Below are 26,037 nucleotides of genomic sequence, written 5' to 3'. Positions count from 1 at the left end.
GGTTATAGATCAACACAACTCAGACAGCCAGGGGTGAGGTTTACATGACATAGATATATATTTCTACATTTAAAATTGTTACATTAGTCCTAATTTATGACCAGTAAAAATATTGCTCAGATATACCATAATAACTTATATCAATTACATCGATTACAGCAATATTTATTCACTTCACACAGCATTTATACCTATTTATGAAGCGATTTACAAAAACATTTTTTGCAAATATGAATATAGATTAAAAGGTTTTATATATAGTATGCACAGTCAATCAATCACCACCCACAGCATATACGAGCGTGCAACAAGATGGTCGCGATCGGACTTGCGAGTGAAACCCTGTGGTCGGGTTTCTCAACCACAAGCCCTGGAGTGATTTTGGCTCTATCAGAGCCAAAATCACTCCCACTGACATCACTAGTGATGTCAGTGGGGCCGGCTTCAGACGGTAGGCGTTCCCATGGGACGCCCCCGGCACGCCCACCAAAGGGGGCGTGCTGTCAATCAACATCGACAGCACGCCCCCTTTGGTGCGAGACTCGGAGCGATGGAAAGTCCTTCGCTCTCCGGGTCTCGCGCACGACGGAGCTCCCTCCGTCGTGCGCATGCGCAGTGGGGACCATCGACCCACTTGCGAGCGTACTGCCGCTCGCGAGTGGGTCTGAATGACCCCCATAGTTTTTTTAGGGGCTTTCTATGAAGGGGGTGATTTCATAGCCCTCATTCAAGCCAATGATACAGATCAGTTCATAAAAACAAAAAAGGAGATAGATCAAAAAAAGTGATGAATATAGAAGAAAAAGTAATTGACACTAAACTACGTAAACATTTAAGGGACAAGAATGACTATGACAGAGATGAAGTTAGAACATGGCATATTAAACGTGATATAAGACAAAAGAGAGTGCAAACCTTTAATAATTCCCCAAATAGAGGAGAGAAGAAAAACTGGAGAGACCGGAGCACATCTCTTACAGGAATAGAAATGAAGAATGTAAAACTAACTATACCCCTAGAAAAAGGCATGTAAGACCTGGCTTCCAAGAAAAGTGGGAGTTCCCAAAAAGGGGCGGGTTCCATGTCCAAAAAAAAAGGGAATCCAGAAAACTTAATTCATAAAAATAGATTTGAGGCTTTAAAGAGGACATCAACTGATTTAAGTCCATCAAGGAATATTTTAGGGAGACCCACCCGCCCACAACATCAATATCAGACTTCATGAAATCAAACCCCCCAGGGATAAAACGAAGATGGGGAGATCACGAGCAGGGGTGTATCTAGGGATCCAATCGCCCCTGGCAATGTAGTGGACTGGCTCCCCCCTCCCACCCCCTATGCAGTGCCCCCAGTAGTAGTCCCCCAGTAGTAATCCCTCCTATGCTGCATTGTCCCCAGTAGTAGTCCCCCCTATACAGTGCCCCCGTAGTAGTCCCTCCTATGCAACAGTTCCCCCAATGCTGCATTACCCCCAATAGTAGTCCCCCCTATACAGTGCCCCCAGTAATAGTCCCCAGTAGTAGTCCTCCTATACAGTGCCCCCAGTAGTAGTCCCCCTATACAGTGCCCCCAGTAGTAGTCCCCCCTATACAGTGCCCCCAGCAGTAGTCCCCCTTTATACAGTGCCCCCAGTAGTAGTCCCCCCTATTCAGTGCCCCCATTAGTGGCCACCCCTATGCAGTGCCCCCAGTAGTGGCCACCCCCCCTAAATTGCCACTAGTGGCCATCCCTATACAGTGCCCCCAGTAGTAGTCCCCCTATACAGTGGCCCCAGGAGTAGTCCCCCTTTATACCGTGGCCACCCCCCTAAATTGCCCCCATTAGTGGCCACCCCTATGCAGTGCCCCCAGTAGTGGCCACCCCTATACAGTGCCCCCAGTAGCGGCCACCCCCTATTTAAGTGCCCCCCCCTGCTGTGCCAGGCTTACACACCCACAGAAAAAATTCAACTTACCTGCTCCCCGCTCCTGACGCGACCGCCACAGTTCGCTCTGAGTCTCGCCTGGCCCTCTCTTCTCCTGCATGGGAGAGACGTCATGACGTATAACATCTCTCCCATCACATGCTGCGGGGGGAGCCGGAAGACGGAGCTCAAGAGTGAGCTCCAGCCGGCTCCCTCCGCGGACGATACAGCAGCAAATGACAGTCTGTCTGACTCTCATTGGCTGGCTGCTATTACAAACACACAGCCGCCACTGGCGGCTGTGTTTGTAAACTGGATAGGGCAGACCGCTCTCACTGCGGTCTGCCCTACACTTGTGGGGCCGGGGGACTAGTCCACCCATTAGCTGCAGGTGGCACTACCGGATGGCGCCCCCCCCTTTGGTCGGCGCCCCTGGCGAGAGCTATCCTGGCCAATGGGTAGATACGCCCCTGATCACGAGGTAAAAGAGGGCGAGACCTTTGGACAGACATACTATATAGAAACCTATTAATCTATATTCATATTTGCAAAAAATGTTTTGTAAATCGCTTCATAACTAGGTATAAATGCTGTGTGAAGCGAATATATATTACTGGAATCGATGTCATTGATATCAATTATTATGGTATATCTGAGCAACATTTTTACTGGTCAGAAATTAGGACTAATGTAACAATTTTAAATGTAGAAATACATATCTATGGCATGTAAACTTCACCCCTGGCTGTCTGAGTTGTGTTGATCTATAACCCGGCTAGGGGTTACTAAGGAATCGGAAAACATCACTCAGATACGCAGCGACGAGGTCTTTGTTTACATATGTAAATGATTACACTGAGGCCTTCAGCCATTGGCTGTTGGTTATCTTATAGTGGAGTTAGAGCGTCAGCCAGGCCAGCCCTCTGACAAAGTGAACTACGAAACGCGTTAGAGCATGGCCTGACTGACGCAGTGTGCCCTCCCCTTGGCGTCCTCCTCGTTGGTGTGGAAGTCCGGAGTTCTGCCGATCGTGATACTGAGTGGGCTCATTGAGCGCTTTGGAGACTTGCATTGCCATTTGGTTGCAGTAAATATCATGTGGTATCCAGCCCACAGTGATTATTACATTGGTACGAGTCTATTACCTCGTTTCACGGAGATGTGGATATTTATGTCCTTTGTATTAAATTGATTCATGCACGATAGAGCGCCCCCTTTTCTTTTCATACTACAGATCACCTATGCCCACTGAGTCCAGGGTAATTAAAAGGGGAGCTGCGGTCTGTATACAAGGACCTGGGGGCCATATGTCCTAACATTTGTGGAGGATTTTTGCTGGACTATTGAGAGCTTAAAAAAGGACAGCTTGGAAGTGATAGCACATGGGTATTTGTACATGTTATATATGTCAGCATGACCAGGCTTTCCAATGGTTACATTATCCCCCCACGCTGGCCGAGGCTCCTGCTGAAGGCTCCCTCCCGAGCACCCCAGGCTTACGCTGAAGCCCGGGGCTCTTCCCCATACCACTGGAGCGGTAGGTATGGAGGTAATGGGGGGGCCAAATAATGTAAAACTATTGTATTTTACAGTGGGACTACAGGTACCAGCATGCCTACCCCTTGGCACTTGCGCAACTACAAGTGCCAGTAGACGGCTGGCAACTGTACCCACACTGTAAAATAAATAGTTAAAGAAAGACAAAACACACACACAGTGACAAGTATAACTATATTTCATACCCCTACCCATTCACACATACTTACCTATACCAGATGCTTCTGTCCTCTTCTCCAGTAGAATCCATAATGACTGGCCCTGCAAAAAAGATTGCATACTCACCTATATCCTGGCGCTGGTCTCCGCAGTAATCCATGGACTTTGCAAAAAGAGAAAACGAGTTTCTCAATCCACACAACCGGTCTCAGTATGTGTGTTGCCACCCATACTGATACCTCCCGAATGCCAGCTGACGGAACTGCACGGACTTTGCACGTCCCGCCAGCCAATCAGCAGCCGTGCTGACTGTTGAGCGGCCGCTGATTGGCTCCGGCTATTGTTCCCGACTGTCAGTAGCCGGAGCCTACTACTCGACCTACTTCACCATCGATCAACTCGCTGACAGATAGCTCAACTCCCTTCTTTGTAAATACTCGAATGTATTGTTATTGTCGGGATACCATAATGTTCGGCGGTATTTTGATTTTCGTTGTTTTGTATCAGTCAGTATACTGTCAGTTGGTATATTACATTAGTCGGTATTTTCATTAATGGGGAATTCTTTGCTGTCGGTATTGTCTGACATGAGTGAAATGGTGTCGGTATTTCTGTAATCGGTATTTATGTTCGGTTGTCGGTATTTCCTTTTGCCGGTGTTTGGTCTTTGTCTATATTGTTATCGTCAGGATACCATAACTTTGGTTTTTGTTGTCGTCGGTATTTCATTGTGATCGGGATATCATCTGTCCTCTTTACAATGTCTGTATTGTGTCCTGCAGTATTAAAACTAGTGGCATGCTAACCGTATACCCTATACAGGCCTGGCCCGGGTAATATGTACCCAGCCCCCCCATCTTCATTGTGAGATTTTCCTGTACTGTAGGCGGGCGGCTGCGGCACAATGGTGGTGGGCAGGCGGTACGGGTACGATGCCCTGGTCGGCGGCACACCCCTCTGCTGGGCCTCCTACGGTGCCCAAGGCACATGCCCCACTCGACCCCCCTTGGTTACCCCACTGCTCATAAGTGGCAATATGCATAAAGCTAGCAGCAATACAATAAAGAAATAATAATGCAGATAAGTGAAAGTAATAATAGTGGTAAAAAAAAAAAAAAATCCCTAATAATGAAAAATAAAGTGGGCACTGGAATAAAATAGTTTTTGAAGAAGCCAAAAATTCCCCCATCCTTCCAAGACCACTGGCAGCGGAGACGGTAGGCGCTTAAACGCCAGATCTACTGACTCACGGCCTTTTGTCTCCTCTTGCTGACTGCCTATGCGGTGGTCACTGCTCTTGGGGGTCGGGCCTGGTCTCGAACCCGGGTATGTGGCGCCCCCAGGCGGGGACTTAACGGCACACGCCACTGTGCCAGCCAATAGTATATAGCTGCTCTGGGCCCCATGAAGCTTAGTAGCCTGGTGATATCACCTCTTGGGCGCTGCGCACCAGCGCCACCTGGTCTCAGTTGCTGGAAGTGCAGATGGGACCTATTTCTTCTCTGCCGCTGAGGAGCTGGGAGGGGTGTAAGTGACAGGCTGTCACCGGGCACTGGAAGGAAGGGGGGAGGGGGATATGGCTGCTGGTAGCCACGGACAGAGGGAGTAGGAAGGGGGGATGGAACAGGGAGATGGCTGGCTGCCCCATGCTTCTCTGTGTGGGTGAGGATTAGATTTATTATGTGCTGCTTATGTCATTGCCTGCAGTTCCTGGCTGAGATCATCGGCAGCTGCAGGCAGGCAGCAGGGATAGATTTTCCTATAGTGCCTGGTCTGGATCCTCCCTCTCTCAGGAAGGTTCCCCAAGCCGGCCCCTGCTGGATGAGCTGTGCTTCCCCGGCATCAGCAGTAGCTCCGCCCCCAGCTCTCCTCCTCTCTTTTTCTCTCCTTCCAGCAGCTCACCCTGATCCATTGCCCAGGCTGCAGGACAGTGTTCTCCAAACAGCAAGGTTATGTAGTAGTTGTGGTGCACAGAGATACTTCACAGGTGCAGTCTGTCCCCATATGTGTGCCTCAGCCCTGCCCCATATGTGTGCCTCACTCCTGCCCCATATGTGTGCCTCAGTCCTGCCCCATATGTGTGCCTCAGCCCTGCCCCATATGTGAGCCTCAGTCCTGCCCCATATGTGTGCCTCACTCCCCTATCCCTATCTGTCCCTACTCCCTGTCTGTGCCTTTGTCCCTACTCCCTGTCTGTGCCTCTGTCCCTACTCACTGTCTGTGCCTCTGTCCCTACTCCCTGTCTGTCTCTGTACCACTCCCTGATTGTGCCTCTACCTCATTTACCCATGTATGCTACTACCCATTCACCTATGTGTGCCTCTGCCCTTAGTACTGGTTGCCAGTCAGACAAGTAATGTGGATGAGCGGAGGACCAACTGTGTTCATCTCCACATAACTAAACCTAAGGATGGCAGGTAAGCACAATTTTTTCACTTTTAAAAATGCTTTATTCCTTTTTAATATTTAGTTTCTTTTTGTAAAATCTTTTAAAGGATTTAATATAGATTATAAAAAAATATTTTTCATCTACTTCCGGTCGGGATGACGGCGCTGGATTACTGACACCTCTCAGAATCTCGACGCTGGCATCCCAACGGTAAGTACTGTGGTTAGATGGAGGGTTAGGGTTAGTGTTGGGCACTAGGGGAGGGTTAGTGTTGGGCACTAGGGGAGGGTTAGGGTTAGGCACTAGAGGAGGGTTAGGGTTAGGCACTAGGGGAGGGTTAGTGTTAGGCACTAACAGATCCATATCTTCAGTATAAAACATGCATGGTGTTAAAATAGGATACATGCGGTCACGTTTGGAGCCGTCTGCAGATCAGAATTAGGCCCTGAAGGTGTAGGTTTATAGCAATTGTATAAAGTACCAAGTGATAGGGAAGTAATGAATATTTTAATTGGGGGGAAAATGTTTCAACTTTAATAATTGGATATTATTTTACCTCTGATAGTTTTACCAAGATACTCACTATAAATAAAAAATGACATATCTTACAACCTAGTTATCAGAGATGGATCTATTATGTAAAAAAGATAAATTAATATAAGTGCATTGTGTTTTAAAATGTATGAAGACATATCTGAAGCAGTTTCATTTGATTATCTTTTTCGTTTTTTACATTAGAAATCCACATAAACAGCAAAGTACAAAGGGGGCGATTCAATTAGGCGCATTGGTCCTGAAGCTATTCTATTCACCGCGCTGCTTAGTCCAACTATTACAACTTAGGTCCAAGAATGCCGGTTCTCATGCCTTAACCAGGGGGTCTATTTGCGAGAACCAGCCTTCTCCAAGTAAAGTGCCGGGCACGAGGCTGTTAGCGCCGCGCTAAGCTGGCAAACAGCCTCATGGCTGGCACTTCCTAACATATAACATCTGTGTGTCAACTACTAACATGTCACATCTGTATGTCACCTCCTAACATGTCACATCTGTGTGTCACGTCTGTGTGTCACCTCCTAACATGTCACCTCCTAACATGTCACATCTGTGTGTCAACTCCTAACATGTCTCTTCATGTTTGTCACCTCCTAACATATCACATCTGTGTACCACCTCCTAACATGTCTCTTCATGTGTGTCACCTCCTAACATGTCACATCTTTGTCACCTTCTAACATGTCACATCTGTATGCCACCTTCTAACATGTCACATCTGTGTGCCACCTCCTAACATGTCACATCTGTGTGTCACCTCCTAACATGTCTCTTCATGTGTTTCACCTCCTAATAGTTCACATCTGTGTGTCACCTCCTAAAATGTCACGTGTGTTATCTCCTAACATGTCACTTCATGTGCTTCACCTAACATGTCACGTGTGTCACCTCCTACCATGTCACTTCATGTGTGTCACCTCCTGGCGTAATCAGGGGGGTCGAGGGGGGCACATGCCTGGAGGGTGTGCAGAGAGATGACACAGGAGGAAGATGGTGGTGTGCTAAGAGATGACGCAGGGGGGAGATGATGGTTTGCTAAGAGATGACACAGGGGGAGATGATGGTGTGCTAAGAGATGACACGGGGAGATGATGGTATGCTAAGAGATGACATAGGGGGAGATGATGGTGTGCAGAGAGATGACACAGGAGGAAGATGATGTGCTAAGAGATGACGCAGGGGGGAGATGATGGTTTGCTAAGAGATGACGCAGGGGGAGATGCTGGTGTGCTAAGAGATGACACAGGGGGAGATGATGGTGTGCAGAGAGATGACACAGGAGGAAGATGATGGTGTGCTAAGAGATGACACGGGGGAGATGATGGTGTGCTAAGAGATGACGCAGGGGGAAGATGGTGGTGTGCTAAGAGATGACATAGGGGGAGATGATGGTGTGCTAAGAGATGACACAGGGGGAGATGATGGTGTGCTAAGAGATGACACGGGGAGATGATGGTGTGCTAAGAGATGACACAGGGGGATATGATGGTGTGCTCAGAGATGACACAGGGGGGAGATGATGGTGTGCTAAGAGATGACAGAGGGAGATGATGGTGTGCTAAGAGATGACACAGGGGTGAGATGATGGTGTGCTAAGAGATGACGCAGGAGGAAGATGATAGTGTGCTAAGAGATGACACAGGGGGAGATGATGTTGTGCTAAGAGATGACACAGGCGGGAGATGATGGTGTGCTAAGAGATGACACAGGGGGGAGATGATGGTGTGCTAAGAGATGACGCAGGGGGAAGATGATGGTGTGCTAAGAGATGACGCAGGGGGAAGATAATGGTGTGCTAAGAGATGACGCAGGGGGAAGATGATGGTGTGCTAAGAGATGACGCAGGGGAAGATGATGGTGCGCTAAGAGATGACGCAGGGGGAAGATAATGGTGTGCTAAGAGATGATGCAGGGGTGAGATGATGGTGTGCTAAGAGATGACGCAGGGGAAGATGATGGTGTGCTAAGAGATGACGCAGGGGGAAGATGATGGTGTGCTAAGAGATGACGCAGGGGGAAGATGATGGTGTGCTAAGAGATGACGCAGGGGGAAGATTATGGTGTGTTAAGAGATGACGCAGGGGTGAGATGATGGTGTGCTAAGAGATGACGCAGGGGGAAGGTTATGGTGTGCTAAGAGATGACGCATGGGGAGAGAGAGGAGGACGGGCAGAGAGAGAGAGGCTTGACAGACAGGGAGAGGGTCGTATAGGCAGATAAGGAGAGGGAGAGAGAGAGAGAGAGTGTGCAGTACTCTTTATGTAAATTTAATACAATTAATAAATTGTACTAATCCAGATTTCTTTACGTTAACAGTACCTTCACTCAAGCCTCAAAACTTTTTGTAAGTATTGTCCTTCTGGAAAACTCCTAAAAGGTACATATTGTACTTTTTTTTATTTCCAATATATTGACAAAGCCAATAAATATATTTTTATAAATCTATATAGATATTTAAAGATATATTTATAAAAAGAGAGAAGGACAGAGGGCGAGACATTTGGACAGACACTGACGGACAGGGAGAGGGACAGGGAATGACACGGGGGGACAGGAAGAGAAGGAGAGAAACGGTAGGACAGGGAGAGGGACAGGGAATGACACGGTAGGACAGGGAGAGAGGGAGAGACACGGTAGGACAGGGAGAGGGACAGGGAGAGGGACAGGGAATGACACGGTAGGACAGGGAGAGAGGGAGAGACACGGTAGGACAGGGAGAGAGGGAGTGAGAAGGACGGTCTAGGAGAAAATGAGTGAGATGGTTGGACAGGGAGAGAGAGAGAGAGAGACAGATGGTTGGACAGGGAGAGAGCACATTACTCTGTATGTAAATGTAATACAATTAATAAATTGTTCTCATCTTGATATCTTCATCTCACAGTGCCATCACTCAAGCCACAACATTTCCAAACTTTAAGTATTCACCTTCCAAAAAATTCCTATAAGGTATGTATTGTACAACATTTTTTCTATTTATTGACAATGAAATTAGATATCTTTATATATCTATATAGATATATAAAGATATATTTATAGAGCGGGAGACACGGACGGACAGAGAGAAAAAGAGAGACATGGACGGACAGAGGGAGACGGATGGAAAGGGACAGGGAGAGAGAGGGGGACGGACAGAGAGAGAGGGGCGGTTGGGGTGAGATAGAGGGAAGGGCGGACGGGGGGAGAGAGAGACAGATCGGAACGGGGGAGAGAGAGGGACGGGTGCTCTGGGATAGAGATGGATGGTTAGAGAGAGAGATGGACCGAGAGTACTCTGGGCCTGATTCAGACCCGCTCGCGAGCGTACAGCGCTCGCAAGCAGGTCGATAGTCCCCCACTGCGCACGCCAGAGCCGGTGTGCGTATGTGCGAGACCCGGCCAGCGACGGGCGCTCCTTCGCTACGAGTCTCGCACCAAAGCGGGGCAGCTGTCAATGGTGATTGACAGCTCGCCCGTTTTGTAGGCGGGCAGGGGGGGTGGCTGGCCAAACAGAGGCGTTCACGAAGGAACGCCTGCCGTTTGGGGGTGGCCCCACTGACGTCACGAGTGATGTAAGCGGTGAGCTTCCGGCTCTATTAGAGCCGAAAGCTCACTGGGGCTTGCGGCAGACGAGACCCTACCACAAGGGTCTCGTCGCAAGCCCCAATGGTCGCGATGGTCATGACCATCGCGACCATCACCTGGCCGCTGGCTAAAGCTGTGGGTGGTCACCCACAGCTTAGCGAGCGGCCAGGAGGCCGCACAAAAAAACAGAGGAGGCTGCCCTGATTCTGAAAGAGCGTCCAGCTCTGAATCAGGCCCTCTGTATGTAAGTTTAATAAATTGTTCTCATCTTGACTTCTTTACGTCACAGAGCTGTCACTAACCATAACATTTCAAAACTTTTGTAAAGTCATCATCTTCTGGAAAACTACTACAAGGTAAGTATTGTAGAAATGTTATTTATTTTCATTTATTGACAATAAAAATACAAATACTTTTTATTAATCTATGTAGATATATAAAGATATATTTATAAAAAGAGAGGGACAGGGTGAGAGAGTAGGACAGAGGGAGAGAGAGAGAGGCGGTTGGGGTGAGATAGAGGGAAGGGCGGACGGGGGGAGAGAGAGACAGATCGGAAAGGGGGAGAGAGAGGGACAGAGGGAGAGATGGAGGGACAGGAAGAGAGACACAGGGACTGATTCAGCAAGGGACGCACAGGAGAGAACGCAGAACTCGGCCGATGTTTACGCACTGCGCATGTCTATGCATCGTACTGCGCGTGCACGAACTAACCTGTGCGATCGGGTATGCGTACGCAGACTACACGCAGCGAGTACGCAAACCCCTTCCGATAGTGATTGACAGGAAGTGCCGTTTGTGGGTGGTGACGGGGGGTGGTCAGGTGAACGCAGGCGTGCCTGTGCGTTGGGACGCCATTTAGGTGCGTGCATAATTAAGGCAGTTCGGCGACGTATGCTGTGATGAGACTCCGTGCACACAGGAAGTTGCCAAGATCCTGCGCGAGGTCTGGTCAACCACTATTATGCAAATGTGGTCGATGGTTCTCGATGTTGCCGATGTTTACGTACTCATCAGGCTGTGAATAAAGAGAGATGGGCGGCCTAGTATGAGGCTGGGCGTCTGCATCTTGTGCTGCGGTCTCCGTGCGTATGCATTGTATAGCATATACTCGCAGCAGACGGGTGCGTGCGTCTGCTAACGTGCGTTCCTTGCTGAATCAGGCCCACAGACGGACAGGGAAAGGGATGGACAGAAGAGTGAGGGACAGAAGGAGAGACTGACAGGGAGAGGGAGAGAGACGGACTGACAGGGAGAGAGAGAGAGACGGACTGACAGGGAGATAGAGACGGACTGACAGGGAGAGAGAGAGAGACGGACTGACAGGGAAAGGGATGGACGGAAGAGAGAGGGACAGAAGGAGAGACTGACAGGGAGAGGGAGAGAGACGGACTGACAGGGAGAGAGAGAGAGAGACGGACCGACGGGGAGAGAGAGAGAGAGAGACGGACTGACAGGGAGAGGGAGAGAGATAGACTGACAGGGAGGGAGAGAGAGAGACGGACCGACAGGGAGAGAGAGAGAGAGACGGACTGACAGGGAGATAGAGACGGACTGACAGGGAGAGAGAGAGAGAGACGGACCGACAGGGAGAGAGACGGACTGAAAGGGAGAGAGAGGGAGAGAGAGAGAGACGGACTGACAGGGAGAGAGAGAGAGAGAGAGAGAGAGACGGACTGACAGGGAGAGAGAGACGGACTGACAGGGAGAGAGAGAGAGACGGACCGACAGGGAGAGAGATGGACTGAAAGGGAGAGAGACGGACTAAAAGGGAGAGAAAGAGAGACGGACTGACGGAGAGAGAGAGAGAGATGGACTGACAGGGAGAGAGAGAGAGAGACGGACTGACAGGGAGAGAGAGACGGACTGACAGGGAGAGAGAGAGAGAGACGGACTGACAGGGAGAGAGAGACGGACTGACAGGGAGAGAGAGAGAGACGGACTGACAGGGAGAGAGATGGACTGAAAGGGAGAGAGACGGACTGACAGAGAGAGAGAGACGGACTGAAAGGGAGAGAGAGACGGACCGACAGGGAGAGAGAGAGAGACGGACCGACAGGTAGAGAGACGGACTAAAAGGGAGAGAGAGAGAGACGGACTGACAGGGAGAGAGAGAGAGAGATGGACTGACAGGGAGAGAGAGAGAGAGACGGACTGACAGGGAGAGAGAGAGAGAGGGACCGACAGGGAGAGAGACGGGCTGAAAGGGAGAGAGAGAGAGAGAGAGAGATAGACGGACTGACAGGGAGAGAGAGACGGACTGACGGAGAGAGAGAGAGACGGACCGACAGGGAGAGAGACGGACTAAAAGGGAGAGAAAGAGAGACGGACTGACGGAGAGAGAGAGAGAGATGGACTGACAGGGAGAGAGAGAGAGAGACGGACTGACAGGGAGAGAGAGACGGACTGACAGGGAGAGAGAGAGAGACGGACTGACAGGGAGAGAGATGGACTGAAAGGGAGAGAGACGGACTGACAGGGAGAGAGAGACGGACTGAAAGGGAGAGAGAGACGGACCGACAGGGAGAGAGAGAGAGACGGACCGACAGGTAGAGAGACGGACTAAAAGGGAGAGAGAGAGAGACGGACTGACAGGGAGAGAGAGAGAGAGATGGACTGACAGGGAGAGAGAGAGAGAGACGGACTGACAGGGAGAGAGAGAGAGAGGGACCGACAGGGAGAGAGACGGGCTGAAAGGGAGAGAGAGAGAGAGAGAGATAGATGGACTGACAGGGAGAGAGAGAGACCGACAGGGAGAGAGAGAAGGATGTATATAAATGTGATACAATTAATAAATGGTTCTAATCTTATTTAGTTACAGTGTCTTGCCTCAAGCCACAACTTTGTTACATTTTTATTAACATACAACTGCTGGGGAACCCCTACAAGGTCTGTTTCCTAACATTCTCTTATTCATTCTTTTTTCATAAATGACAAATAACAGATATATTTTTTGGAAAAAAAAATGTACCTAGATATAATTTGTATAGACACACAGGATCCAGTCATAATCCCGACAGCTGTCAGAATCCTGGTGCCGGCATCCCGAAGGCAAGTACTGGGCTTAGGGGGAGAGTAGGGTCAGGCACTAGGGGGGGTAGGTTTAGGCTCTGGAGGGGAGGGTTAGGTTTAGGCTCTGGAGGGGAGGGTTAGGTTTACGCTCTGGGGGGGAGGGTTAGGTTTAGGCTCTGGAGGGGAGGGTTAGGTTTACGCTCTGGGGGGGAGGGTTAGGTTTACGCTCTGGGGGGGAGGGTTAGGTTTACGCTGTGGGGGGGAGGGTTAGGTTTAGGCTCTGGAGGGGAGGGTTAGGTTTAGGCTCTGGGGGGGAGGGTTAGGTTTACGCTCTGGGGGGGAGGGTTAGGTTTAGGCTCTGGAGGGGAGGGTTAGGTTTAGGCTCTGGGGGGGAGGGTTAGGTTTAGGCTCTGGAGGGGAGGGTTAGGTTTAGGCTCTGGGGGGGAGGGTTAGGTTTAGGCTCTGGAGGGGAGGGTTAGGTTTACGCTCTGGGGGGGAGAGTTAGGTTTAGGCTCTGGAGGGGAGGGTTAGGTTTAGGCTCTGGAGGGGAGGGTTAGGTTTAGGCTCTGGGGGGGAGGGTTAGGTTTAGGCTCTGGAGGGGAGGGTTAGATTTACGCTCTGGGGGGGAGGGTTAGGTTTAGGCTCTGGAGGGGAGGGTTAGGTTTAGGCTCTGGAGGGGGGTTAGGTTTAGACCCTGGAGGGGTTAGGTTTAGGCTCTGGAGGGGAGGGTTAGGTTTAGGCTCTGGAGGGGAGGGTTAGGTTTAGGCTCTGGAGGGGAGGGTTAGGTTTAGGCTCTGGAGGGGAGGGTTAGGTTTAGGCTCTGGAGGGGGGTTAGGTTTAGGCTCTGGAGGGGTTAGGTTTAGGCTCTGGAGGGGAGGGTTAGGTTTAGGCTCTGGAGGGGAGGGTTAGGTTTAGGCTCTGGAGGGGTTAGGTTTAGGCAGCGAGAAGAGAAGGGTTGGGAGAGGGGGAGGGTTAGGGTACTGACTGACTTTCGGGATCCCGAGCACAGGCATCCCGTACCCAGGGCCGATTCTACACATACGCATGGTACGCAGCTGAGTAGTGCGTCACATAGTGGAGAGCGCCTCAGCTGTGACCATGCGGGCCGCGGGCAGACTGTGTCTCTGTGACACAGTGGCACCGCGTGTGTAGCGCTGACAGGACGGAGTTCGGTCAGCACTACACAGTAATAGACACACAGCCGCCAGCGCCGGCAGCTGTGTGTTTGTTTTAATTAGCAGCCAATCAGAGTCTGTCAGACTCTCATTGGCTGCTGCGCCCACTGCTGGAGCCGGGCTGGAGCTCACTCATGATCTCCATCTTCCGGCTCCCGCAGTGGGTAATGTGAGAGGCGTCATGACATCTCTCCCATAATGCAGAGCGGCCCGGCCCGGAAGGACGGACGGAGGAGCGGATGGCGACAGCGGGAGCAGGAACCGGAGCGGGGATTCAGGTAAGTATTTTTATTTTAATTTGTATTACGTGTGTATCTACTAGGGGCACAGCAAGGGGGGAACTACTACTAGGGGCACAACAAGGGGGGGACTACTACTAGGGGCACTACAAGGGGGGGACTACTAGGGGCACTACAAGGGGGGGACTACCACTGGGGGCACTGCATCGGGGGGACCGCTACTTGGGGCTGTATATAAAGGGCAATACTGGGGGTACTGCATAGGGGGGGGAACTACAACTAGGGTCACTGTTTTTAAAGGCCACTGCATAAGGGGTACCACTATTGGGGGCACTGCATGGGGGGACTACTACTGGGGGCACTATATAAGGGGCTTACTACTGGGGGCACTATATAAGGGGCTTACTACTGGGGGCACTGCATAGGGAGGAGTACTACTGGGGGCACTATGTAAGGGGCTTACTACTGGGGGCACAAGTGGCACTGCACAGGGGGGACCACTACTTGGGGCCTGCATAAGAGGGACCACTACTGGGGGCACTGCATACTGGGGGTACTGTATAAGGGGCACTACTGGGGGGACTGCATTAAGGTGCATATGGAATGGAAAGGACTGTTCCCAGAGTGACAAGAAAGGGGTGTGTGTCATGGTTATGGCTTTTTCCATGAGACCACGGCCCCTTAATTTGTTTGGGCACGCGCAACAATATGCCGGGGGGTGCCAAAAAATATACTCGCTTACCAAAAAATTGGGGCTATGGCCGGCCCTGCCCGTACCCACACCTAGATACAAGGGAGAGAGAGAGAGACAGAGAGAGACAGTCAGGCAGAGCGGGAGAGACCATTGGACAGAGGGGGACAGAGAGAGACCATTGGACAGAGGGGGACAGAGAGGGACAGGGAAACAGTGGGACATAGATGGTCAGTGAGAGAAACGGACGGGTAAAGAGGAAAATGGGGGGAATAAGATGGACGGGGAGAGACTGACAAACGAGCAGAGACAAACGGTCATAGATAAATAGAGAGAGATGTCTGCCTATGTGGTGTCACTGTGCAGCTGCTGGAACTGCGGTAAGCCCGGAGGTAAGTATGGAGGAGCTTCTGTTCCCGGGCTAGCTGTGCTGCAGGTCAGTCCTGTCACTGTGGTTATTATTATTAGAGATTATGCAGCCAGTATTAATGTTATGTGTACAGGGAGTTACCAGTGTGGGGTCAGGGACGTATAGCACAAGTGTTTATATTGGTTATTGCTCACATATATAGTATATAGGGCAGCTGTGTTATTATATGTGCAGAGCTGCCATGGTGTGACATCTGCATGGCTCCCACACAATTACTACCACTAAAGTGAATCTGTGCCCCTGCAGCGGCAACGTGACAAAGAAACATGTCCCATCTGCAGTTCCGGAGACCGGAGGGGACACAGGTGGCGAGTCTGGCTGAACCTCTGTTGAATGATAATGACATTAGTTATATTCCTACACAAACAGGCATCTTCCGGACAATGGGATTTCCTACATGAATAGTGAATACCGGTCTGCCCAGGGAGGATCAATTTCTTCAGAGGTTCCCCATTGCAGAGAAACCACCATATAGGTAAGGTCAGGTGTATTTATATTTCCTATGCACACGCTGTGCCTGTGCCAGATATATTAGCATTGCACTTAGTACATGTGCCAGATATATTAGCATTGCACTTAGTACATGTGCCAGGGTTTTGGAATTGCAGAGAGAGAGTCCAATGAGCTGCAAAACAAGAGATGTGGAAAAGTAACTGCACAGATGTCATCTCTTGTGTTACAGATCATTGCTCTGTTCTCTCTGCAATTCCAAACCCCCAGCACATGTACTATGTGCAATTCTATTTGGCACAGGTACTATGCAAACAGTTCAGTCACAGTGATCCCCCTCCCATCCCTTTCTCACTGCCCCCTCCTCATCCTGCCCAGTGCTTCCCCCATCCAGCCCAGTGTCCCCCACCATCTCACTGACTCCCCCATCTCAGTGTCTACCCCCTTCCCTCCCCAACCAGCCCACTGCCTCCATCTAACTGCCCCTCAGCAAGTAACCCCCCAACCAGTCCAGTCACAGTGTCCCTCCATCATTCAGCCCAGTGTACCCATCTCCCACCACCATCTATGCCCTCTTTCCATCCAGCCCAGTGCCCTCCTATATATCACCCACTGCCTCTCCCCATTATCCTCTACCTGTCACCCACTGCCTGTCACCCTCTACCTGGCATCACCCACTGCCTCTCCCTGTCACTCACTGCCTGTCACCCTATCCCTGGCATCACCCACTACCTCTCCCTGATACCCTATCCCTGGCGTCACCCACTGTCTCTTCCCTGTCACCCTATCCCTGGCATCACCTACTGCCTCTTCCTGTCACCCTATCCCTGGCGTCACCCACTGTCTCTTCCCTGTCACCCACTGCTTGTCACCCTATCCCTGGCATCACCCACTACCTCTCCCTGACACCCTATCCCTAGCGTCACCCTCTGCATGTCCCTGACACCCTATCCCTGGCGTCACCCACTGCCTCTCCGTGACACCCTATCCCTGGCGTCACCCACTGTCTCTTCCCTGTCACCCACTGCCTGTCACCCTATCCCTGGCATCACCCACTACCTCTCCCTGACACCCTATCCCTGGCGTCACCCACTGTCTCTTCCCTGTCACCCACTGCCTTTTACCATATCCCTGGCATCACCCACTACCTCTCCCTGACACCCTATCCCTGGCGTCACCCACTGTCTCTTCCCTGTGACCCACTGATTGTCACCCTATCCCTGGCATCACCCACTACCTCTCCCTGACACCCTATCCCTAGCGTCACCCTCTGCATGTCCCTGACATCCTATCCCTGGCGTCACCCACTGCCTCTCCGTGACACCCTATCCCTGGCGTCACCCACTGTCTCTTCCCTGTCACCCACTGAATATCACCCTATCCCTGGCATCACCCACTACCTTTCCCTGACACCCTATCCCTGGCGGCACCCACTGCCTCTCCCTGTCACCCTATCCCTGGCATCACCCACTGTCTCTTCCCTGTCACCCTATCCCTGGCATCACCCACTGCCTCTCCCTGACACCCTATCCCTGGCATCACCCATCTCTCCTGTCACCCACTGCCTCCCCGTCATCCTCTACGTTACCCACTGCCTCTCCCTGGCATCACCCATTGCCTCTCCAACAAGGGCATGGCTTGTAGATACAGCATATTCCCTTTGAGGTCATGCCCCTTGTTGTGAGGCCACACCCACTTTCCCAGGGGTGCGCGCAAAAAAGTCTCCCGCACCCCTTCCGTCATGGTGCCCCCCCTGTCATTCTGTTGTGGATCCGCCCCTGCATATATGTAATAGATATACCAATCTTGGATGTGCGGTTGCGCTGATAAACGCATGCCTAGTTATGTGTATATCAGCGCGAGGGCACACGTAGAGTGGTATATCCTTCTTATAAAATGGTCTCTGTTGTGACAAAAACAGTAGGAGAAAATTATAGTACAGAATAGGCTGTTTAATTTGAATTAGTTTTAACAAATAAACATGTAACTGTGTAACTGGATTGTTTGAGGAAGGGGGGCCCCAAATCGGTGTCTTGCTTAGGGCCCCATGAGGTCTAATTCCGCCTCTGGGCAGCCTCCAGGAGCTTCAGTATGTACACATGTGATACAGTCATTGTCCTGGGAAGTCAGATCAGTCATTTGTTAATGAGTTCAGCCCTATATGATGTGACCACTTGTGACTGGTGTAAGGTGGTTAGTCAGAGGCATCAGGGGCCTGGCCAGTAGAGATATAAGCAGGGTTACCACTTTGTGATTGTGAGATTACAGAACAGGAGATGTGACCAGGGGGCGAGGTCTCTGCGTCACTTTTATTGTCAGATTTCACCTCATTTTCTTATCCCTCTAATAATGATGGAAAAATGCCTTTATGGGGTCAGATTCCCAGATATGCCCCCACTTAGCTATCTTACCCCAGCGCCATACGTCCTGTGCGACATGGTCTGACGCTTTAGGTAGGATTAGATGGGTTTCCATGGAATAGTACCATTACTAATGGAATCGGTATGAAATACCGCCGGCCGCATGGCTGGCGGTTCGATTCCCGGCAGCGGCAGCCCGACATCAGCAGAGTTCCCGGCAGTGGAAGCCGGACAGCGCTGGAAATCCCGATTGTGGATAGGTAAGTATTGTCTAACCTAACCCCCCTAACCCTAACCCTCCTTAGGGGTGCCTAACCCTAACCTCCCCCCAAGTGCCTAACCCTAACCACCCCCTTCCCCGCTGCCTAAACCTAAGTCCCCCGGGGGGGTGCCTAACCCTAACCCTCCCTCCCCCTAGCCTAACTCTAACCCTCCCGGGGGGGTGCCTAACCCTAAGTCCCCCCCGGGTGGCCTAAACCTAACCCGCCCCCCCCCCCTGCGCCTGTCCGCTTGCGGCTCCCGGCATCACTACGATCGGGATGCCGGGCGCCGGTCTCCCGGCGTCGGGGAAATGCTGGGCGTCTACATCTAGATGCCCGGCATTTCACCCTCGCCGGGATATGACAGTCGGGAAGCCGGCTGCCGGTATTAAGGTAGTCGGCTTCCCGGTTGCATACCGTACTAATCACCCTGAATGTGAGGTCAATCAAACGAGTTTGGAAGTATGATTACCTTATAGCAGCACAGGATTTCTTAGAATATATATATTTTCTTAATTTATGAAATCAGAAGACAGAACATTATGCTGTATAACAATGCTATAGGAATCCAGATTATAAGCAATGACATCCGTACCCACCATTCATACAGGCCTAGCAAATATTGTTACATAGGTCACTCATACACTTATATACCTGCAGAAATAATTGTGCACTTCATGGGATGATTGTGGGGGTATAACAGTGATAATTAGCTTGGTGAGAGACTCTATTACCCAATACCATGTATAACAGAATAATATTATATAATACATAAACACAATTACACCTAATGACTGTGCAAAATATGTTATTAGTATACCACACCTCCAGAGAGCATAGAAGATAAGGCAATGTATACTTGTCATTACACATAGCCATAAAATTGTTATAAAACTAATATATTTTATTCACTTAATAATTGTACAGTTATATCCCCAATAATAATCTTACCCAAAACAGTTCATCATTGATAATACGCTATACATTCACAATTGCTGTAACTTGGGAGCCTGTAGTAAGTGCATCGATCTCTGTGTAGGTACTTTCACTGTCTCTTCCTGATCCTACCGTCTTCATGTGTATGTACTAAGATTATCATGGTCCATGGTTTCTCTCAGGAATATATAAAGTGAAGAAGAAATAGGTATTTTGGAAATGGAATTCTGTAACAGTAATGTGTCTAATAGGGGTTATCCCAGGCAATGGCTGTAAAGGCCTGTCTTACTGTGGGGGAATAAGGGCTTATGTAATAGGGTGCAACTTGCATTCGCAAAGCTGGTTTTGCCTTTAAAATTATTGCCGCATTAACAGGCTTGGCAAACACAGGTGTGTCGGGACCATTTAAACTTTGTTACATGGGCGTGCATATATCAGCCATTGCAATCTCCGTCGCAGCATGAGAGCTCTCTACGTGTCAGGAAATCTGCAGTGTTTGTGGCTGGTCAGACTTGGCGCATATGCAGCATGACTGCTCGATCTGTATCGATGTTACCGATGTTCACGCTGTTGCACATCGCTGGACCAATATGAGAAGGCAGCAGTGGGCGTCCCTATGCTCGGCTGTGCTTTGAAAGGCATTAGCATATTTTAGCAACTGCGATCCGTGAGAGAATGTAGTTGTGTTTCCATTAGCGTAAATCTCAGAATCAGGCCCTTGGTTTCTAGACAAGAGGGTGCAAAGACCAAAGCCCCCCAACCTGTCATGTAGTTAAGTAGTAGGAAGACAATGTCGTCTTGGAATTCCAAGTTAATGAGAAATGTAGGGATTTATGGGCATTAAGACCTAAACACTGTCTAAGTGTTCATTCTAGCACCCTGCACCTGTCACAACTCGTGCAGTTCCTCTTTTCTGCCTGGGGGGTGGCTCTCTGCTCTGGTGCTTCTAGCACACTCAGCTGATGCAACACACTGCTGGATACAGACCAGAGTGTGCTAGAAGCACCAGAGCAGAGAGTGACACCCCAGGCAGGAAAGAGAAACTGCACGGGTTGTGACAGGTTCAGGGTGCTAGAATGAAGACTCATTTCTTTGTGACCCACAGAAGAGGATCGTCCCTTGCGTTCTGTGATCATTTTTGAACGTGTAAATGTAGGAAGCAGGTCATACTGATATTGCCAAACATGATGCCAGGAGAAGGAATGCCCCCATTCAGTCTGGTTTGACATAGTTTACGAGTCTAATGTGAGGTCTCTCATGCCAAATAAAAGTGCCAAAATGGGCATTAATCAATTGGGTATCACATTGGGTAAATATGAGCCTGTAACAAATACAGTAGCCATGGCAGAGTGACCATTTTGACTAAATTGGCCCTACCGAGATATGAGAAGGTCAGACGTCCCAGCTTCTAAGCTCGTCACCAATTTGTGTGATTGCTTTGGAGATGTTCATCTGAATAGATTGGCTGGGTTCTTGGGGAGAGGGATTCCTAAATAGGTCAGAGAAGATTTGGAACCATTGTAATGGAATTATAATTATCATAGGCGTCAGACACCCCAATACCCATTTGTGTCTACATAACACCTGTCATCACCACATTATATGTATGTAGTGTGAGATTTGCATAAATATACATCAAACATCTGCACTAATTATTTTGTTTTCAACAGATTTTACTGACATCAGAAATGCACTTGGAAAATGTCACAACCCCTATGTCATTACTGGGATTTACAAAAGAAGATTAAAGTGTTAAGAACTTTAAGCAGAAACACTATATATTTACGTATATGGAGAAGGAATAAGTCTTATGTGTTGGAGGTAACCTCACACACACTGACATGTATACACCCACATATCATACACAGTATACATCTACTCATAGTAAGGAGGAATCAGTCTCATGTGATGGAGGTAACCTCACCCATCACTGACATATATACACCCACATATCATACACAGTATACATCTACTCATAGTAAGGAGGAATCAGTCTCATGTGATGGAGGAGACCTCACACACACTGATAATTATACACCCACATAACATACACAGTATACATCTACTCATAGTAAGGAGGAATCAGTCTCATGTGATGGAGGAGATCCCATATACACTGACAATTATACAACTACAGATCATACACAATATTCACTTACTGATTTAATGAAGGAACTGATTCATGCGAAGATGAAATTCTCACGGACACTTATATATCCATGGAACATACTGTCTCACATAGTACATATACCGTGTTATCAAATGCTTGAATGAAGTAATTGGCTTACACAATAGTAAAAATGTTGACACTGATCAAAATTGTAATACTGCACCTTCTCAATATCACCAATCAGCGCCCTCTGCGGACAACACATATAAGTGCCTCGAGTGCCAGAAAAGTTTTACTAGTAAGTCAGATCGTGAAGAACATCTCACAGGCCACAAAAGGCACCTGTATGTTCTCATTGTCAGAAGTGTTTTTCTTACAAGTCCCAGCTTCTCATACACCAGAGAACTCACACTGGAGAGAAACCCTTCATGTGTGCTGATTGCAGGAAATTTTTTTAACCAACAAGTCCACCTTGCCATCCACCAGATGAGCCACACAGGGGAGAAGCCATTCACTTGTTCTGATTGTGGGAAAAGTTTTAACCGGAAAACGACACCATCCATCAGAGAATTCACACAGGAGAGAAACCCTATTACTGTTCTCAGTGCGGGAAATATTTCAGCACTAGCTCAAATCTCATTAAGTATCAGAGAGTCCACACAAGAGAGAAGCCGTATTCGTGCTCCGAATGTGGGGACTTGTTCATTCATTACACGCAGCTGATCAGGCCAATCACACGGTGGAAAAGCCCTTTTCTTGCTCAGAGCAGTGCTCGAAGTGTGCCGGTATGCAACGGTATAACATACCGGCACTTCCTTCAAGCACTGAATTTTTTTATTGTGTCAGGGCACTGGCTTCTCAGGCGGCCAATCAGCGACCGGAGGGGGAGGCTGCTGATTGGCCACCCGACATGCGGCAAGAAGCTCTAGTACAGAGGAGCCGGGCTGAGATGAGCAGGAGGAACCGAGGGGCAGAGCGATGCTGCAGCTGTATTACATGCTTTGGGAGATGGGAGCGAGGAGGCAGAGTATGTAATGTGCGGCTCTTTGCTGAAACTGCTGAACACCCGGCATAACGTCTGGCAGATGTTGTGCCGGGTGTTCAACAGCTTCAGCACAGAGCCGCACGCCATGGCCAGTCTCTCAGTACCCAGACTCTGGCTGCACGCTGACAATGTGAAGTACAGTACTGTACTGTACTTCACATCGTCAGCGTTCAGCCAGAGTCTGCTTGCAGTCTCCTCTTCATCAGCAGCACTGCCCCCGGGCCCCGGCCACATTCCTCTGATGAGCCAAATTGTTTTTATTGAACCGGAGCTGCCTGCAGTTAAGCCCCGCCCCTCCCGATATTTGGCTCCGCCCCCTTTTCAAACAGCCACGAATTGGGACAATGAACTGGCCCTCCCCCTGAGTCCCCTCCTTCCTCCTCTCCTCCCCACCTGTCCTGGCTCTCTTCCCCTCCCCACCTGACCTGGCACTCTTCCCCCACCCACACACCTGACCTGGCTCTCCTCCTCTCCCCACCTGACCTGGCTCTCCTTCCCCCCCCAGCTGACCTGGCTCCCCCCCACCTGACCTGGCTCTTCTCCCCTCTCCACCTAACCTGGCTATCTGAATAAAGGCAGTCTCCAGTGCCGATGGCGTCCAGCCGAAGAGGAGAATTTGAAAAGGAGTGGAGAAAACAGAAGAAGCAAATAGTTGCAGAAAAAAGGTAAGTGTTTTATTTCAAATGTTTATAATGTATCTATTTAATAAGGTTATATGTGTATTCATTTAATAAATAATATATTTAATATTTTAAATGAAATATACACAGTGTACATTTATTTAAAAATATTAAATATAGTATTTATTATTGATGCAGTCATATTCCTGACTGTGGGGATTCCGGCGGTCAGAATGCCGTCGCTGGAATCCCGACACTTATCAGAATACCGGAGGTAAGTACTGGGGTGAGGGGGAAAGTTAGCTGTAGGCACTAAGGAGAGGGTTAGGTTTAGGCTGCGAGGGGGGTGATAGATTAGGTTTAGGCACTAGGGGGGTTAGGTGTAGGCTGCGGGGAGGGTTAGGGGCATGGCCGGCGCAACGTAATCAGCCGGCACTGTGCCTCAGGGAGGCGGCAGCCTGGAGAGGCACCGCCGCTGCCTACTCCATTTCCTGGGTGCCCGCTGATATTTTGTTAGCAGCGGGCGCCCAGCAGCTCCTTCTCTGAAGCGGCAGCCGGCTGGAGCTCACTCCTGAGCTCCGGCTTCCGCAGTGGGTGAAGGGAGATATGTCATGACATCTCTCCCATATTGCCCAGCGCGAGGACTAAGGACAGAGTAGTTAGACAGTGGCGGCTGCAGGAGCGGGGCTTCAGTTAAGTATGTTTTGTGTGTGTCTGTGACTTTATGTGTAAGGGGCACTACTACTGAGGGCACTGCGTAAGCGGCACTAATACTGGTGACACTGAGTAAGGGGCACATAAACTAGGGGCACTGAGTAAGGGGTACTAATACTTGCGGGCACTGCGTAAGGGGTACTACAGGGGGCATTGCATAGGGGACACTAACTATAGGGAGCATTGCAAAAGAGGCACTATTACGACAGGGGGGCATTGTGAAAGGGGCACCACTACTACTGTGGCCCTTGCAAAAGGGGCACTACTAATGTGGGCATTACATAAGGGGCACTACTATGGGCATTGTGTATAAGGGGCACTACTGTGTGTCGTAACGGGACAAAGGGACACTACTATGTGGTGTAATGTGAATCAGGAGCACTGTGTGATGTAATGTGAATAAGATTGTGCTACTGTGTGATTTAATTTGAATTGGGGATACTATTGTGTGACCACGCCCCCTTTTTGTGAGACCACAACCCTTTGTGCCCAGAACGCCTACGGCACGCACTGTCCCTTTGGACTGGAAGGAAGGACGCAAATTTAATAGTTTGCAGGAGGGCGCCAAACACTCTAACACCGTTCCTGACAGTACAGCTCAGGTGAGGCTGCTCTGTGTACTGTACTGTAGCAATGTGTGTGTGTATGGGGGGAGAGGGACGGCCTTTAGATATAAGACATGCAACAAGATGTTCAATAGTTCTCATAAACCGGGATCATTACCCCTGTGGGAGACTACCCTGATTAATCCCCTGCTCAGCTGCACCTGTCCTGAAACACAATGTAAATGTGACCTCTTTATAGAGCAGGTGTCAGTGAGCTATGATTCTGCAGCAGAGCAGGAACCACAAGTCCCCCCACTCCCAACCGGCTTCCTTATTCCACGACAAGTATGTTTTGTACTTAGGGAGGAAAGGAATGCTCCCAGAGTTACAAGAAATGGGTGGCGTGTCATGTTGACACGCCCATTTAGAGTGGCCACGCCCCTTGGGAATGCCCATTTTTTTGCCGCGCCTTTGGCGCACACTCGTTTTCATTCTGACCCCTTCTAAATATTCCATACCCCCACTTCAAAATTCCCACTTCGACCACTGGCTCAGAGTGCGGAAAATGTTTCACTCAGAAGTCCCAGTGTCTCAGACATACAAGGATTCACAAAGCCAACAACACGTCTTCGTGTTCAGAGTGTGGTCAAGGTTTTAAGCAGTACGACCTACTTCTGGCGCATCAGACAGCTCACACGGGAGCAGATCTAGTTGACTGGATTGCGGGAAATGTTTTGACAAAAGGTCAATTCTCGCATCACATCAGAGAATTCACTCTGGATAAAGAACGTATTCGTGCTCTGACTGCGGCAAATGTTTGAGCTCGAACTCAAACCTTGATAAACATGGAGAGTGTGGAGAATCGTTTGCCCACTACATACATCTCGCCAGACATCAGGACAGTCATTATAGAAAGGAGACCTTTTTCTTGTTCCGTATGGAGAGAACAATTTAGCAAAAACTCAGCCCTCATTGAGCATTTGATGGTTCATAAAAAATAGGAAAATATTTATTTCCAATAGTGAAAATATAAATGGGAATTATGTAGCAGATGTACCTTATGAACGATAAAGTAAAATTAAAGTGAAATGAACCGCGATTTGTCAAAATTGCAGATTTGCCTTAGTTTTTTCTGCAAGATTTAAAGCTGTAATTTTTTTTTCTGTAATGGTGAAACCAGCCTGCTCTCGCCGCTTTAAATCCTGATGCGGAAAGTCACTGTTCATTACAGTTCCCCAGGGGTGATTTCTATGTACCAATCTATTTCCATTGTGCAGATGTGGAACATATGTAGGATGTTCAAGAATTTATTAATTTTATTCCCAAACT

General features: G+C 49.4%; 1 pseudogene; it reads left to right on the top strand.

Annotated features, from left to right (window-relative positions):
* Positions 1 to 25,663, top strand: part of LOC148507994 (uncharacterized) — a 32,356-nt pseudogene extending 6,693 nt beyond the window's left edge.
* Positions 25,664 to 26,037: the final 374 nt, after the last annotated feature.

The sequence above is a fragment of the Taudactylus pleione genome, unplaced genomic scaffold (assembly GCF_031769625.1).
Source record: "Taudactylus pleione unplaced genomic scaffold, aTauple2 ptg000377l, whole genome shotgun sequence".
Taxonomy (NCBI): Eukaryota; Metazoa; Chordata; class Amphibia; order Anura; family Myobatrachidae; genus Taudactylus; species Taudactylus pleione.
The sequence above is the reverse complement of the archived record's forward strand: the minus strand, read 5'-3'. Positions and strand labels throughout refer to the sequence as shown.